We start from the raw sequence: 13,498 nt of genomic DNA, 5'->3' as shown, positions 1-13,498 counted from the left end.
GGAGCAGCAACGTGGAGGAGGTCAGATATGTATGAAGGGGCTAGGTTGTGTATTGGTTTGAAGGTGGTACTTAGTATTTTGAAGCTAATTCTCTGTTTCATGGGGAGCTCATGGAGTTGTTGTAAGACAGGGGTGATGTGGTGGATAGTGGGGGTCCGTGTTATGACCCGGGCTGCAGAGTTCTGAAGGAACTGCAGTTTCTGCAGGGTTTAATTGGAGAGACCAAAGAGAAGAAAGTTACAGTAATCAATGTGGGAAGTTACAAGGCTGTGGACTAGAATGGCAGTGGTGTGAGGAGTGAGGGAGGGAAGAAGACGAGAGATATTGCGTGACCGGGTGGCATTATATGACCGGGTGGCATTATATGACCGGGTGATATTATTGATGTTTGAGTGAAAGGAAAGTGTACTGTCGAGGATGACACCCAGACTCTTGACCTGGGGGAAGGATGGATAGTTGAGTTGTTGATAGTTGAGTTGAGATCTTGATTGAGAAGCTCTTAGATTTGGAGAGTGTGGATGAGGTGCCTACTAGGAGGACTTCTGTTTTGGAACTGTTCAGCATGAGAAAGTTAGTGGAGAACCATGTGTTGATATCCTGTAGGCAGAGGATAAGGGAGAATGGTGGGGGTGATGACGAGGGCCTGGAGGAGAGGTAGTGCTAGGTGTCATCCGTGGAACAGTGAAAGTGAATGTTGTGCTTACGGAAGATGAAACCAAGAGGGAGGATATAGATGATAAAGGGACCCCAGCGGATAGAGGGAAGGTGTTGGATATGTGTGATTTTAAATGAATGTACTGTGTGCGGTTGGTGAGGTATGAGGTGAACCAAGTGAGTGGGATGTCAGTGATACCGATGGAGGATAGTCTATGGAGGAGAAGACTGTGCGAGATGGTGTCAAAGGCTGCGGTTAGATCGAGGAAGATGAGGATGGAGAGTAAACCGGTATCAGCTGCCATGAGGAGGTCGTTTGTGATTTTTATGAGTGCGGTTTCTGTGCTGTGGAGGGGTCGGAAGCCTGATTGAAACTGTTCATAGAGATTGTTATTATTGAGGTGGGCATGTAGTTGAGAGGCAACGTTTTTTTCAAGGATTTTGGAGATGAAAGGTAAGTTTGAAATGGGACTGAGGTTGTTGAACTCAATGGGGTCTAAACCAGGTTTTTTTTTAAGAATTGGAGTGACTGTGGCAGTTTTGAGTGATGAGGGAACCGTTCCAGAGGTGAGAGAGGAATGAATAATATTGGTGATGAGGGGAGCTAGTACAGGTAGGCAGGTTTTGACAAGGGCTGTAGGGAGAGGGTCAAGGGGACAAGTGGAGGGTTTGGATTTTTTAATGAGTTCTGTAATGTCCATGACAGAGGGGAGGGTAAAGCTGGAAAATGTGGTGCCAGGGTATGATGGAGGGGCACGGATGTCTACTCCAGAAACTGCAGCTCCGCATGATGTAAGGATCTTAGGTTCATGTCCGCTGTGAGAGACATAATCTAAAAAGAAAATCTGCAAATCACATTGTATGATTTTTAAAATAATTTATTTGTATGTTACTGCTGCAAATAAGTATTTGAACACCTGTCTATCAGCTAGAATTCTGAACCTCAAAGACCTGTTAGTCCACCTTTAAAAAGTCCACCTCCACTCCACTTGTTATCCTAAACTAGAAGCTCCTGTTTGAGGTCGTTAGCTGCATAAAGACACCTGTCCACCCCATACAATCAGTGAGATTCCAAATACTAACATGGCCAAAACCAAAGAACTGTCAAAATGCACAAGTGACAACATTGTAGACCTCCACAAGGCTAGAAAGGGCTACAGATCAATTGCCAAGCAGCTTGGTGAAAAAAAATCCAATGTTGGAGCAATTATTGGAAAATGGAAGAAGATAAACACGACGGTCAATCTCCCTCGGACTGGGGCTCCATGCAAGATCTCACCTTATGGGGTCTCAATTATCCTAAGAAAGGTGAGGAATCAACCCAGAACTACATGGGAGGAGCTGGTCAATGACCTGAAAAGAGCTGGGACCACCCTTTCCAAGGTTACTGTTAGTAATACACTAAGACGTCATGGTTTAAAACAGGGGTCACCAACCTTTTTTAACCTGAGAGCTACTTTATGGGCACTGAGTCATACGAAGGGCTACCAGTTTGAGACACTCTTCTGAAATACCACATTTTCTCAGTTTGCCTTTAGTTATACATTATTAATAATGATAAATGATAATCATCTATGTGAACACACTGATCATGTTGCAAGACACTGATCACATTATTGATTTCTCAAAATAATTATAAACAATGAGCAAGGACTGAAACATCAGTATTCAGCACTTTAACTTTACTAATCTTAGTAATTGTTAAATTTCCAGATGTCACTACATCTCATAGGTAAAGTGTCCCATTTTCACTATCCATTGACAAACCTTTTTAACAAAACATAAATAATATACATTGCACCATGTTTCATAAAGTTATCAATTATGTAATGTTAAAGTAAAATAATCTTACATATTTTTAAATAAATCTCGGTTGCGTTCTGTGACTTTTTCACCGGTGTCGTGAAAAAAGCCTGTTGTTTACCCAAAGCTGCGTTTAGCTCTGGGCTTGTTCTGCCCATAGTGTGCGTCCCCGTGGGTAGTTGGTGTGGAGTTTTGTGAGACGTAGTGAAGAGTCCCTCCACATTGTGCCGCTTTGCCATCACCACAATCGCTCCGCAGATGAGATACGCGCAGGTTTTTTTTACAATGTTAAATCGTGGTGAAAGTGATCTCTTTATTTTCTACCATGTTTTGGAGTAAGAAACTGCATTCAGCGCATCCTCACAGCACTCGTGAGCGGAGCACTGGTTTTGTCCTACTGAATACTGACCATTGAAGTGAGTAGGTCAAAGTTCACCTTAACTTATCTAAACTTCATGTATAATGAACATATGTTTAAGATATTCCATCCATCCATTTTCTTCCGCTTATCCGGGGCCGGGTCGCGGGGGCAGCAGTCTAAGCAGGGACTCCCAGACTTCCCTCACCCCGGACACGTCCTCCAGCTCCTCCGGTGGGACCCCAAGGCGTTCCCAGGCCAGCCGAGAGACATAGTCCCTCCAGCGTGTCCTGGGTCTTCCCCGGGGCCTCCTCCCGGTGCGACATGCCCAGAACACCTCCCTAGGGAGGCGTCCAGGAGGCATCCTGAGCAGATGCCCGAGCCACCTCAGCTGGTTCCTCTCAACGTGTAGGAGCAGCAGCTCTACTCCGAGCTCCTCCCGTGTGACCGAGCTCCTCACCCTATCCCTAAGGGTGCGCCCGGCCACTCTGCGAAGGAAACCCATTTCAGCCGCTTGTATCCGCGATCTTGTCCTTTCGGTCATTGCCCAGAGCTCATGACCATAGGTGAGGGTAGGAACGTAGATTGACCGGTAAATCGAGAGCTTCGCCTTCCGGCTCAGCTCCTTCTTTACCACAACGGACTGATACAGCGACCGCATCACTGCAGACGCTGCACCACCTGTCAATCTCCCGCTCCATCCTTCCCTCACTCGTGAACAAGACCCCGAGATACTTGAACTCCTCCACTTGGGGCAGAGACTCACCACCCACCCGGAGAGAGCAAACCACCTTTTTCCGGTCGAGAACCATGGCCTCGGATTTGGAGGAGCTGATTCTCATCCCAGCCGCTTCACACTCGGCTGCAAACCGCCCCAGTGCCTGCTGCAGGTCCTGGCTCGAAGAAGCCATCAGGACAACATCATCTGCAAACAGCAGAGATGAAATCCTGTGGTTCCCAAACCAGGCCCCCTCCGGCCCCTGGCTGCGCCTAGAAATTCTGTCCATACATATAATGAACAGAACCGGTGACAAAGGGCAGCCCTGGCGGAGTCCAACATGCACCGGGAACAGGTCTGACTTACTGCCGGCAATGCGAACACAGCTCCTGCTCCGGTCATACAGGGACCGGACAGCCCTTAGCAAAGACCCCCGGACCCCATACTCCCAGAGCACCCCCCAAAGGACACCACGAGGGACACGGTCGAATGCCTTCTCCAGATCCACAAAACACATGTGGACTGGTTGGGCAAACTCCCATGAGCCCTCGAGGACCCGATGGAGAGTATAGAGCTGGTCCAGTGTTCCACGACCAGGACGAAAACCACACTGCTCCTCCTGAATCCGAGGTTCGACTATCGGTCGGATTCTCCTCTCCAGTACCCTGGAATAGACCTTACCGGGAAGGCTGAGGAGTGTGATTCCCCTGTAATTGGAACACACCCTCCGGTCCCCCTTCTTATACAGAGGGACCACCACCCCGGTCTGCCATTCCACAGGTACTGTCCCCGACCGCCACGCGATGTTGCAGAGACGTGTCAGCCAAGACAGCCCCACAACATCCAGAGACTTGAGGTACTCAGGACGGATCTCGTCCACCCCCGGAGCCTTGCCACCGAGGAGCTTGCCAACCACCTCAGTGACTTCAGCCAGGGTGATGGACGAGTCCGCCTCTGCGTCCCCAGTTTCTGCTTCCTCCTCGGAAGACGTGACAGTGGGATTGAGGAGATCCTCAAAGTATTCCTTCCACCGCCCGACAACATCCCCAGTCGAGGTCAGCAGCTCTCCACCCGCACTGTAAACAGTGTTGGTGAAGCACTGCTTCCCCCTCCTGAGGCGTCGGACGGTTTGCCAGAATCTCTTTGAGGCCGTCCGATAGTCCTTCTCCATGGCCTCCCCGAACTCCTCCCAACCCCGAGTTTTTGCCTCTGTGACTGCCCGAGCCACGGCACGCTTGGCCCGCCGGTACTCATCAGCTGCCTCAGGAGTCCCATGAGCCAACAAGGCTCGATAGGACTCCTTCTTCAGCTTGACGGCATCCCTTACTTCCGGTGTCCACCACCGGGTTCGGGGATTGCCGCCGCGACAAGCACCACAGACCTTACGACCACAGCTACGAGCAGCCGCATCGACAATAGAGGTGGAGAACATGGCCCACTCGGAGTCCATGTCTCCAACCTCCCCCGGGATCAGGGAGAAGCTCTCCCGGAGGTGGGAGTTGAAGACCCCCGTGACAGAGGGCTCCGCCAGACGTTCCCAGCAGACCCTCACAATGCGCTTGGGCCTGCCAGGTCTGTCCGGCTTCCTCCTCCGCCAGCGGATCCAACTCACCACCAGGTGGTGATCAGTTGACAGCTCAGCCCCTCTCTTCACCCGAGTGTCCAAGACACGCGGTCGGAGGTCAGATGACACGACAACAAAGTCGATCATCGACCTCCGACCTAGAGTGTCCTGGTGCCATGTGCACCGATGGACACCCTTGTGCTCGAACATGGTGTTTGTTATGGACAAACTGTGACTAGCACAGAAGTCCAATAACAAAACACCACTCGGGTTCAGATCGGGGAGGCCGTTCCTCCCAATCACGCCCCTCCAAGTGTCACTGTCGTTACCCACATGGGCGTTGAAGTCCCCCAGGAGAACAACGGAGTCCCCGGTTGGTGCACTGTCTAGTACCCCTCCCGGGGACTCCAAGAAGGCCGGGTACTCTGCACTGCTGTTTGGCCCGTAGGCCGACACAACAGTGAGAGACCTGTCCCCGACCCGAAGGCGCAGGGACGCGACCCTCTCGTTCACCGGCGTGAACCCCAACACGCAGCGGCTGAGCTGTGGGGCAATGAGCAAGCCCACACCAGCTCGCCACCGCTCCCCGCGGGCAACGCCAGAAAAATGGAGAGTCCAACCCCTCTCAAGAAGTTGGGTTCCAGAGCCCGAGCTGTGCGTGGAGCTATATCTAGCCGGTAACGTTCAACCTCCCGCACAAGCTCAGGCTCCTTCCCCCCCAGCGAGGTGACGTTCCACGTCCCCAGAGCTAGTCTCCATGTCTGGAGATCCGGTCGTCGAGGTCCCCGCCTTCAACTGCTGCCCGGATCTCTCTGCACCCGCCCCGCATGGCTCCTCCCGCAGGTAGTGGGTCCACGGGAGGACGGCCCCACGTCGTTCCTTCAGGCTGGGCCCGACCGGGCCCCGTGGGGAAGGCCCGGCCACCAGGCGCTCGCTGCCGAGCACCCACCCCAGGCCTGGCTCCAGGGTGGGGCCCCGGTAACGCCAGTCCGGGCGACGTAACTGGCCTTGATCTTTTTCCTTTCATGGGGGGCTTCTGAACCGCTCTTAGTCAGACCCGTCTCCCAGGACCTGTTTGCCATGGGTGACCCTACCAGGGGCATGAAGCCCCCGACAACATAGCTCCCAGGATCATTCGGGTGCTCAAACCCCTCCACCACGTTAAGGTGGCGGTTCGGGGGAGGGGTGTTTAATATATGTTTAAGATATTGTCATTTTTAAATCTATATAAACGCAAGGGTGATAAAAAAAAATAGCAACAGAATAAAATTTAATTTTAGATGCACCTCATTAGTAAGTTGTGCTATTTTTAGAACCGGTCTGCGGGCGACTCATGTGGGGCTTGGGGGCGACATGGCGCCCGCGGGCACAGGGTTGGTGACCCCTGGTTTAAAATCATGCATGGCACGGAAGGTTCCCCTGCTTAAACCAGCACATGTCCAGGCCCATCTTAAGTTTGCCAATGACCATTTGGATGATCCAGAGGAGTCATGGGACAAAGTCATGTGGTCAGATGAGACCAAAATAGAACTTTTTGGTCTTAATTCCACTCGCCGTGTTTGGAGGAAGAAGAATGATGAATACCATCCAAAGAACACCATCCCTACTGTGAAGCATGGGGGTGGAAACATCATGCTTTGGGGGTGTTTTTCTGCACATGGAACAGGACGACTGCACTGTATTAAAGAAAGGATGACTGGGGCCATGTATTGTGAGATTTCGGAAACAACCTCCTTCCCTCAGTTACAGCATTGAAGATGGGTCGTGGCTGGGTCTTCCAACGTGACAATGACCTGAAGCACACAGCCAGGATAACCAAGGAGTGCCTCCATAAGAAGCATATCAAGGTTCTGCAGTGGCCTAGCCAGTCTCCAGACCTAAATCCAATAGAAAATCTTTGGAGGGAGCTCAAACTCCATATTTCTCAGCGACAGCCCAGAAACCTGACCTGATTTGTGTGGAGGAGTGGGCCAAAATCCCTCCTGCATTGTGTGCAAACCTGGTGAAAAACTACAGGAAACGTTTGACCTCTGTAATTGTAAACAAAGGCTACTGTACCAAATATTAACATTGATTTTCTCAGGTGTTCAAATACGTATTTGCAGCAGTAGCATAAATTATTTAAAAATCATAGAATGTGATTTCCAGATGTTTTTTTTTTTTTTTGATTATTTCTCTCTCAGTGGACATGCACCAAAGATGAAAATTTCAGACACCTCCATGATTTCTAAGTAGGAGAACTTGCAAAATCACAGGGTGTTCAAATACTTATTTGCCTCACTGTACCTTTGATTTTTGCAATGTTTTTAGGTGGTAAAAAGCTGCAAATGTTATTGATTTGATGTGGCTGTTAAAGTTCAAGTCTGAGTCCATTATTACCTCTAGATTTCTAGCCTCATTTGAAGGTTTTGCAGAAAGAGAATGGAGGTGACTGCTAACACTTTCTCTATTTTTCTGTGGGCCAAAGATGATGACTTCAGTCTTGTCTGAGTTTAGCAGAAGAAAGTTGTTTTGCAACCACACACTGTTGGATGCAGTGGCAGAGTGAATCCACTGGTTCATATTCACCTGCTGCCAGTAAGACATAGATCTGAGTGTCATCTGCATAGTTGTGGTAGGATACAATGTTGCTGCGTATTTACTGGCCTAACGGCAGCATATAGAGATTGAAACACAGGGGTCCCAGGATTGACCCCTGGGACACCCCACAGGCCAGGGACATTTTATCTGAGATACATTTTCCAATTTCAACAAAGTACTCTCTGTTTTCTAAATATGACTTGAACCAGTTTAGTGCCGTACCAGAAATGCCCACCCAGTCCTCTAGTCTCTGTAAGAGGATCCCATGATCCACAGTGTCAAAGGCAGCACTCAGATCTAACAGGATCAAGACGGAGACTTTGCCTGCATCAGTGTTCAGGCGGATGTCATTTGTCACCTTGATCCGTCTCCAAAGATATAAGCCCCAGCACTGTACACCAAAGCATCGCGGAGATATAAGCCAGCGCATCAGATCACAAAACATTGCTTTTCAAAACCACATTAGTAAAAATTGTCTTACCTTTGTCGTCTTGCCGTGAAAAGTATATTCCATTAGTAAATAAACGCTATTTCCTGTTAGCCCCGGCTGTTGTCCGTCACTTCCGCCACTCTGAGCGGTACAATAGTGATATATAGGTCATACCGAGCGTTTACAGTAAACCAATGGAGGAGCGTGGCACTTTCACGTGGCTTTCTTTTTCCCCTTCTGGTTGGCTGGCTGTGTTGTCAATCTTGTATTGCAAGTCATAGCCTTATTCTATTGGCTTTCACGATTCCAGAGAGGTGTCACTCATGCATATTGAGCAATCCGCTGGGGAGTAAAGTCTGCGCGTACAGTAAGCACGCTTGTGTGCGTAACAGCGCCTTTACGCGCAGGACACAGAGCGCACCGGACAAACTTAGATTTGCTTTTTTCACTAAATTCATCTCTAAAAAATCATTCAAATGCTTTATGCAGTCATTTTATTTGTAGGGGAAACATTCATATACACATATATTTATTATAATTATTAATTCATAATTATTAATTTAATACAAAAAATTAAAAATACCAAAAAATGTTTTCTTTAGGTCTACTGAACACCATTAGTGATATAAAAATGAAATATATAACTTTTACATGACAGAAATGCAAATGGCACTATGTGTGCCAAATGGTGCCAAATGGTGCCAAAATGGACACCTCGCCTGACATACCTGTACTAAAATCTCTCTTTTTGATTTGCTTCATCTAATCAGTTTCAACCTTTGCAGAGATAATGTTCACATGTTTGGTTTCTATTTTATGAAATAAAAAGGCTATGTTAGCAACATTCCAAAGAGTTATTCATCATAAAACATGTTTTTTTTTAGGCAAGGCTAAAAAAATCAAAATTTTTGCTGTGTTTCATCCTAATTTTCTCTTTATCAGTAACACATACATGGATAAATGACATATCAAATTATTCTGCCCAATGATCCCTTTACAATGGCACAAACATTTGTCTTCAAAATAGGCTTAGGTAGTAAGGGGTTAAATCTCATGATGAACCTAGAGCTTTAACTTGCGCCATTCCCGCTTGGCCCTCCGGCACTCCCTTTTCTGTGCTTTGACCGAGTCACTGTTCCTCCACGGTGCTTTCTCTTTATCTTTAACCATTTTAACCTTCATCGGGGCGATGGTGTACAGAACATTCAAAACACACGTTACAGAGTTCAACAAATCATCAACATTAGAACATGAGGCATTTTCCAAGTGTATCATTTCCATGAACAGTGCACCTGTGTTATCATTTATGTGTTTTTTTAAATTTATTTTTATTTTTTTTATATTTGGTTAAAAGCTCTGAAAACTAAATTTTGCATAATAGGTCTGCTTTTTAGGAGGTCTGCTACAATTAATTTATCTGATGTGTATTTCTAACTAAATATTGCCGTAGTATATAATCCTGCCACGTCTTCTTTCAGGAAGCACATTCCAGGTCTTTCTGTCATATTTTGTGTTTTACCGGAGTGACTTTTTGAAAGTGCTGTACTTGATTCATTAAATCTGTGAAGGTGAACTAGTTCATTTTGAAGAGCATTTGACGGATTCATATTTTTTTTGTAAATGTTTGCTTGGGGCCGCCTTGGAGTCTGGGTCGCTGAGGTCAAACCATGTTACTGTTGTAAAGAACTGAAAATGGTCATTTGTTTATTTTTCAATCAGAAACATTAGCATATTACTGAAATGAAAAGCTATTTCACTCAAAACATCTAAACTGGTCAAATTATATTTTAACATAGGTCCCCTTATTTGATAGGAGTGTCACAATTTGTGTAGACTTTCTGCTTGAATTTCTTTGCAGGATGTCAAAATAGCCTTCTAGAGCTGCTGTTTGGATGTGAACTGCCTCCTGCACTCATAAATCTTTCCCTTGAGGATGCTCCAAAGGTTCTCAATAGGGTTATGAAAATTCATTGTCATGAATTTTCATACGAACTTTTTGCTACCGCCACAGCACGAGCTGTGGCATGCTTGGCCCGCCTGTACTTGTCAGCTGCCTCTACTTGTCAGCTGCCTCAGTAGTCCCACAAACCAACAATGCTCAATAGGACTCCTTCTACAGCCTGACGGTATCCCTTACTTGAGGATTGCCACCTTGACAAGCACCGCAGACCTTATGACCACAGCTACAAGCGGCCGCGTTGACAATAGAGGCAGAGAACATGACCCACTCGGAATCCATGTCCCCGGCCTCCCTTGGGATCTGGGAGAAGCTCTCCTGTAGGTGCAAGTTGAAGACCCCCCTGACAGAGGGCTCTGCCCGACGTTCCCCACAGACCCTTACAATACGCTTGGGCCTGCCAGGTCTGTACAGCTTCCTCCTCCACCAGTGGATCCAACTCACCACCAGGTGGTGATTGGTTGACAGCTCTACCCCTCTCTTCACCCAAGTGTCCAAGACACACGGCCGGAGGTCAGATGACACAACAACAAAGTCAATCATTGACCTCCAACCTAGGGTGTCCTGGTGCCACGTGCACTGATGTGCACTTGTGCTCAAACATGGTATTTGTTATGGACAAACTGTGGCTAGCACAGAAGTCCAATAACAGAACATCGCTCAGGTTCAAATCATAGAGGCCGTTCTTCCCGATCACACCTCTCCAAGTGTCACTGTCATTACTCACATGGGCATTGAAGTCTCCCAGGAGAACAAAGGAGTCGCCAGTCAGTGCACTGTCTTGTGCCCCTCCAGGGACTCCAAGAAGGCCAGGTACTCTGCACTGCTCTTTGGCCCATAGGCCGCCACAACAGTGAAAGATCTGTCCCCAACCCGAAGGCACAGCGACGCGACCCTCTCGTTCCCCGGGGTGAGCTCCAACACTTCATCAACTCCCTAACCAGAGATTGGGTACGAAGGCCCAGTAAGTATCACGCTGGTAGCGACTGACCTGAAAGATAAGATCATGGCCTGAATTAATACAAGGCAGCCTGATGCTACTTACAAAGGCAGTGAAGTACCATCTGAAATTCTCCTAGAAGATGTGAATGCAGCATTGAGAGCGACTCCTACCTCAACAAGAGCTGATATACACTTCAGTAACAGTGATCCTAGAGATATTTGGCTATAAGAACAACCATGGGAGCTATGAAGTGCAATACCCACCATGGAAATTACAGTTAGAGGCCAAAATCAAAGCAGCACAGCAAGAAGTGAGCCCGGAAAGATGCAATGAAAAGGATCCCTCAAAGGGTACAGTCCCATCCAACTATCATCCAAGGACCTATCTCTCCACAACATGGAAGCATGGATCATTGTGGCTAAGATAAGAGGGCACATGGATGTACATGAACACAGCACAGAAGGGCATCTGCAAAGATTTCAGAGGAGCCAAACACCAGTTCCTGGTAGACCGAACACTTGCCCGAGACTGCAGACCAACCTGTCTGTGCTCTGCCTGGATTAATTATGTAACGCATTGTAGGCTAGGCGGACTCACTGCAAAAGGTGATGTCTCAGAACTAGATTCAGTAGGCAGCCATAAAGTAAGTGAATGAAAGACAGACAAAATAAAAGTTGGTTATATGAATGATTGTATTATAATATTTTTCTATGTATATATTATAAATGCAATAATAATAACAATAATAATTATATATATATATATATATATATATATATATATATATATATATATATATATATATATATATATATATATATATAAAATTCAGATATATCAAAGATAATAAATAAATAATACAAATAAATAAATAGTGAATAAATAAATAAAAAAGCCTGACTTGCACAAGGTCAAAAAGGAAAAATACAAATTAAATTCACATTATTTAGCTTACAGGCTATAAGCTACACAATAATAAATGCATACAATTAGTATTAGTAAGAATTGCAGTGCATCAACATATCAATAAATTGTTCATTTCATAACATTAATTTCACAAAAATCATAGTGCAGCTTTAAGTTAACTGCCTTTTTTAGGCTAATACTGAAATATATCAACATACTTAAACAAGTTGTGCAACAAACAAACACTGAAATTAATTAAATTATGGCCGCCAAATTACTCATATCAAAATAACAAAAATAGACATCAAAACTGGTGTAATTTACAAAACTTTAAGTGTTTTTTAACTTCTAAAGATTTAGTCTTTAATTTGGTAGAGTAACAATTATGATTTTGTCCATATTTAAATCTATACGGGTGCAAAATAAGTTACACTCGCCACACACGCTAGGGTTAGCATAGTTAGCTGTAGCTCTGAAGCACAGCACAGAGGCATTCATCCTCCACAGGAGCAGGCCATGAGCACTAGAGCAATAGAGGCCCAGATCTACCACACCAGACAAGACTCAAAGTGTAGCCAGTGCAAAGACGCCCCTGTGACAGTCCAGCACACAGTTGCAAAGGGTGTAAGATGCGGTCAGGAAAGCATACATGGACTGTTATGCCACTCCATGTAAATGTACCATATTTTCCGTACTAAAAGTCACACTTTCTTTCATAGTTTGGCCGGGTATACGACTTATACTCAGATGCGACTTATATGAAATTATTAAAATTACTAGTTACTAGCAGGCCAAAGTGGCATGTAAATTTTCCATGCGTTCATATGCAGTTTTGTCTGTATATGTAGTATGAGCCAGAGCTTATGTTATATTTGATGTGTTTGCTAGTTCTACTGTGTGAACTGTGATGAAGAAGTAAGACCACAATAAACATCAGTGAAAAGAACTCTTGTGTCTCTCCTGTTTGTGGACAAGAATTTTTTTAACGTTAGAGTAGCTTATCTGATTAACTGTTAATAATACATAATATCTTACATACCAGACAATTTGTGTTATGTTAGCGTGCTGTACTGCTATTCAGCCTGTTGTTGTCTATTTTATTGTTATTATTATAACTTGCCTTTAAAGATAAGATAAGATAAGATATGCCTTTATTAGTCCCACAGTGGGGAAATTCCAGTATTGCACCACACAGTTAAAGGACAGAAGGAAAATGGTACATGCAATAAAACAAGATAATAGATAAATAGTTTAAAATAATTTAAAAAATATACTTAAAACTAAACTAAAAATAGACTCTAATATAACATCTTCATAAAGTGACTTACGTATTGCACATAGGTATGGATGAATGACACATGTTCAGTGTTAACAGTGTTCATTGTACAGTCTGACAGCAGCAGGAAGGAAAGACCTGTGAAACCTCTCCTTCACACAGCGAGGGTAAATCAGTCTGTCACTGAAGCTGCTCTCCAGGGCAGACAGAACGTCCTGCAGGGGGTGAGACTCATGGCCCAGCATAGAAAAGACCTTAGCCAGGACCCTCCTATCCCCCACCTCCTACACTGAGTCCAGAGGACAGTCC

General features: G+C 45.8%; 1 protein-coding gene across 2 annotated transcripts in view; it reads left to right on the top strand.

Moving 5' to 3' along the window:
* The window catches only part of dnah9 (dynein, axonemal, heavy chain 9), a 612,810-nt gene that overhangs the window by 65,549 nt on the left and 533,763 nt on the right, over positions 1-13,498 (top strand). The gene's annotated exons all lie outside the window — the stretch shown is intronic.

The sequence above is a fragment of the Periophthalmus magnuspinnatus genome, chromosome 19, assembly GCF_009829125.3.
Source record: "Periophthalmus magnuspinnatus isolate fPerMag1 chromosome 19, fPerMag1.2.pri, whole genome shotgun sequence".
Classification (NCBI taxonomy): Eukaryota; Metazoa; Chordata; class Actinopteri; order Gobiiformes; family Gobiidae; genus Periophthalmus; species Periophthalmus magnuspinnatus.
This window is presented reverse-complemented; position numbering and strand designations above follow the sequence as displayed.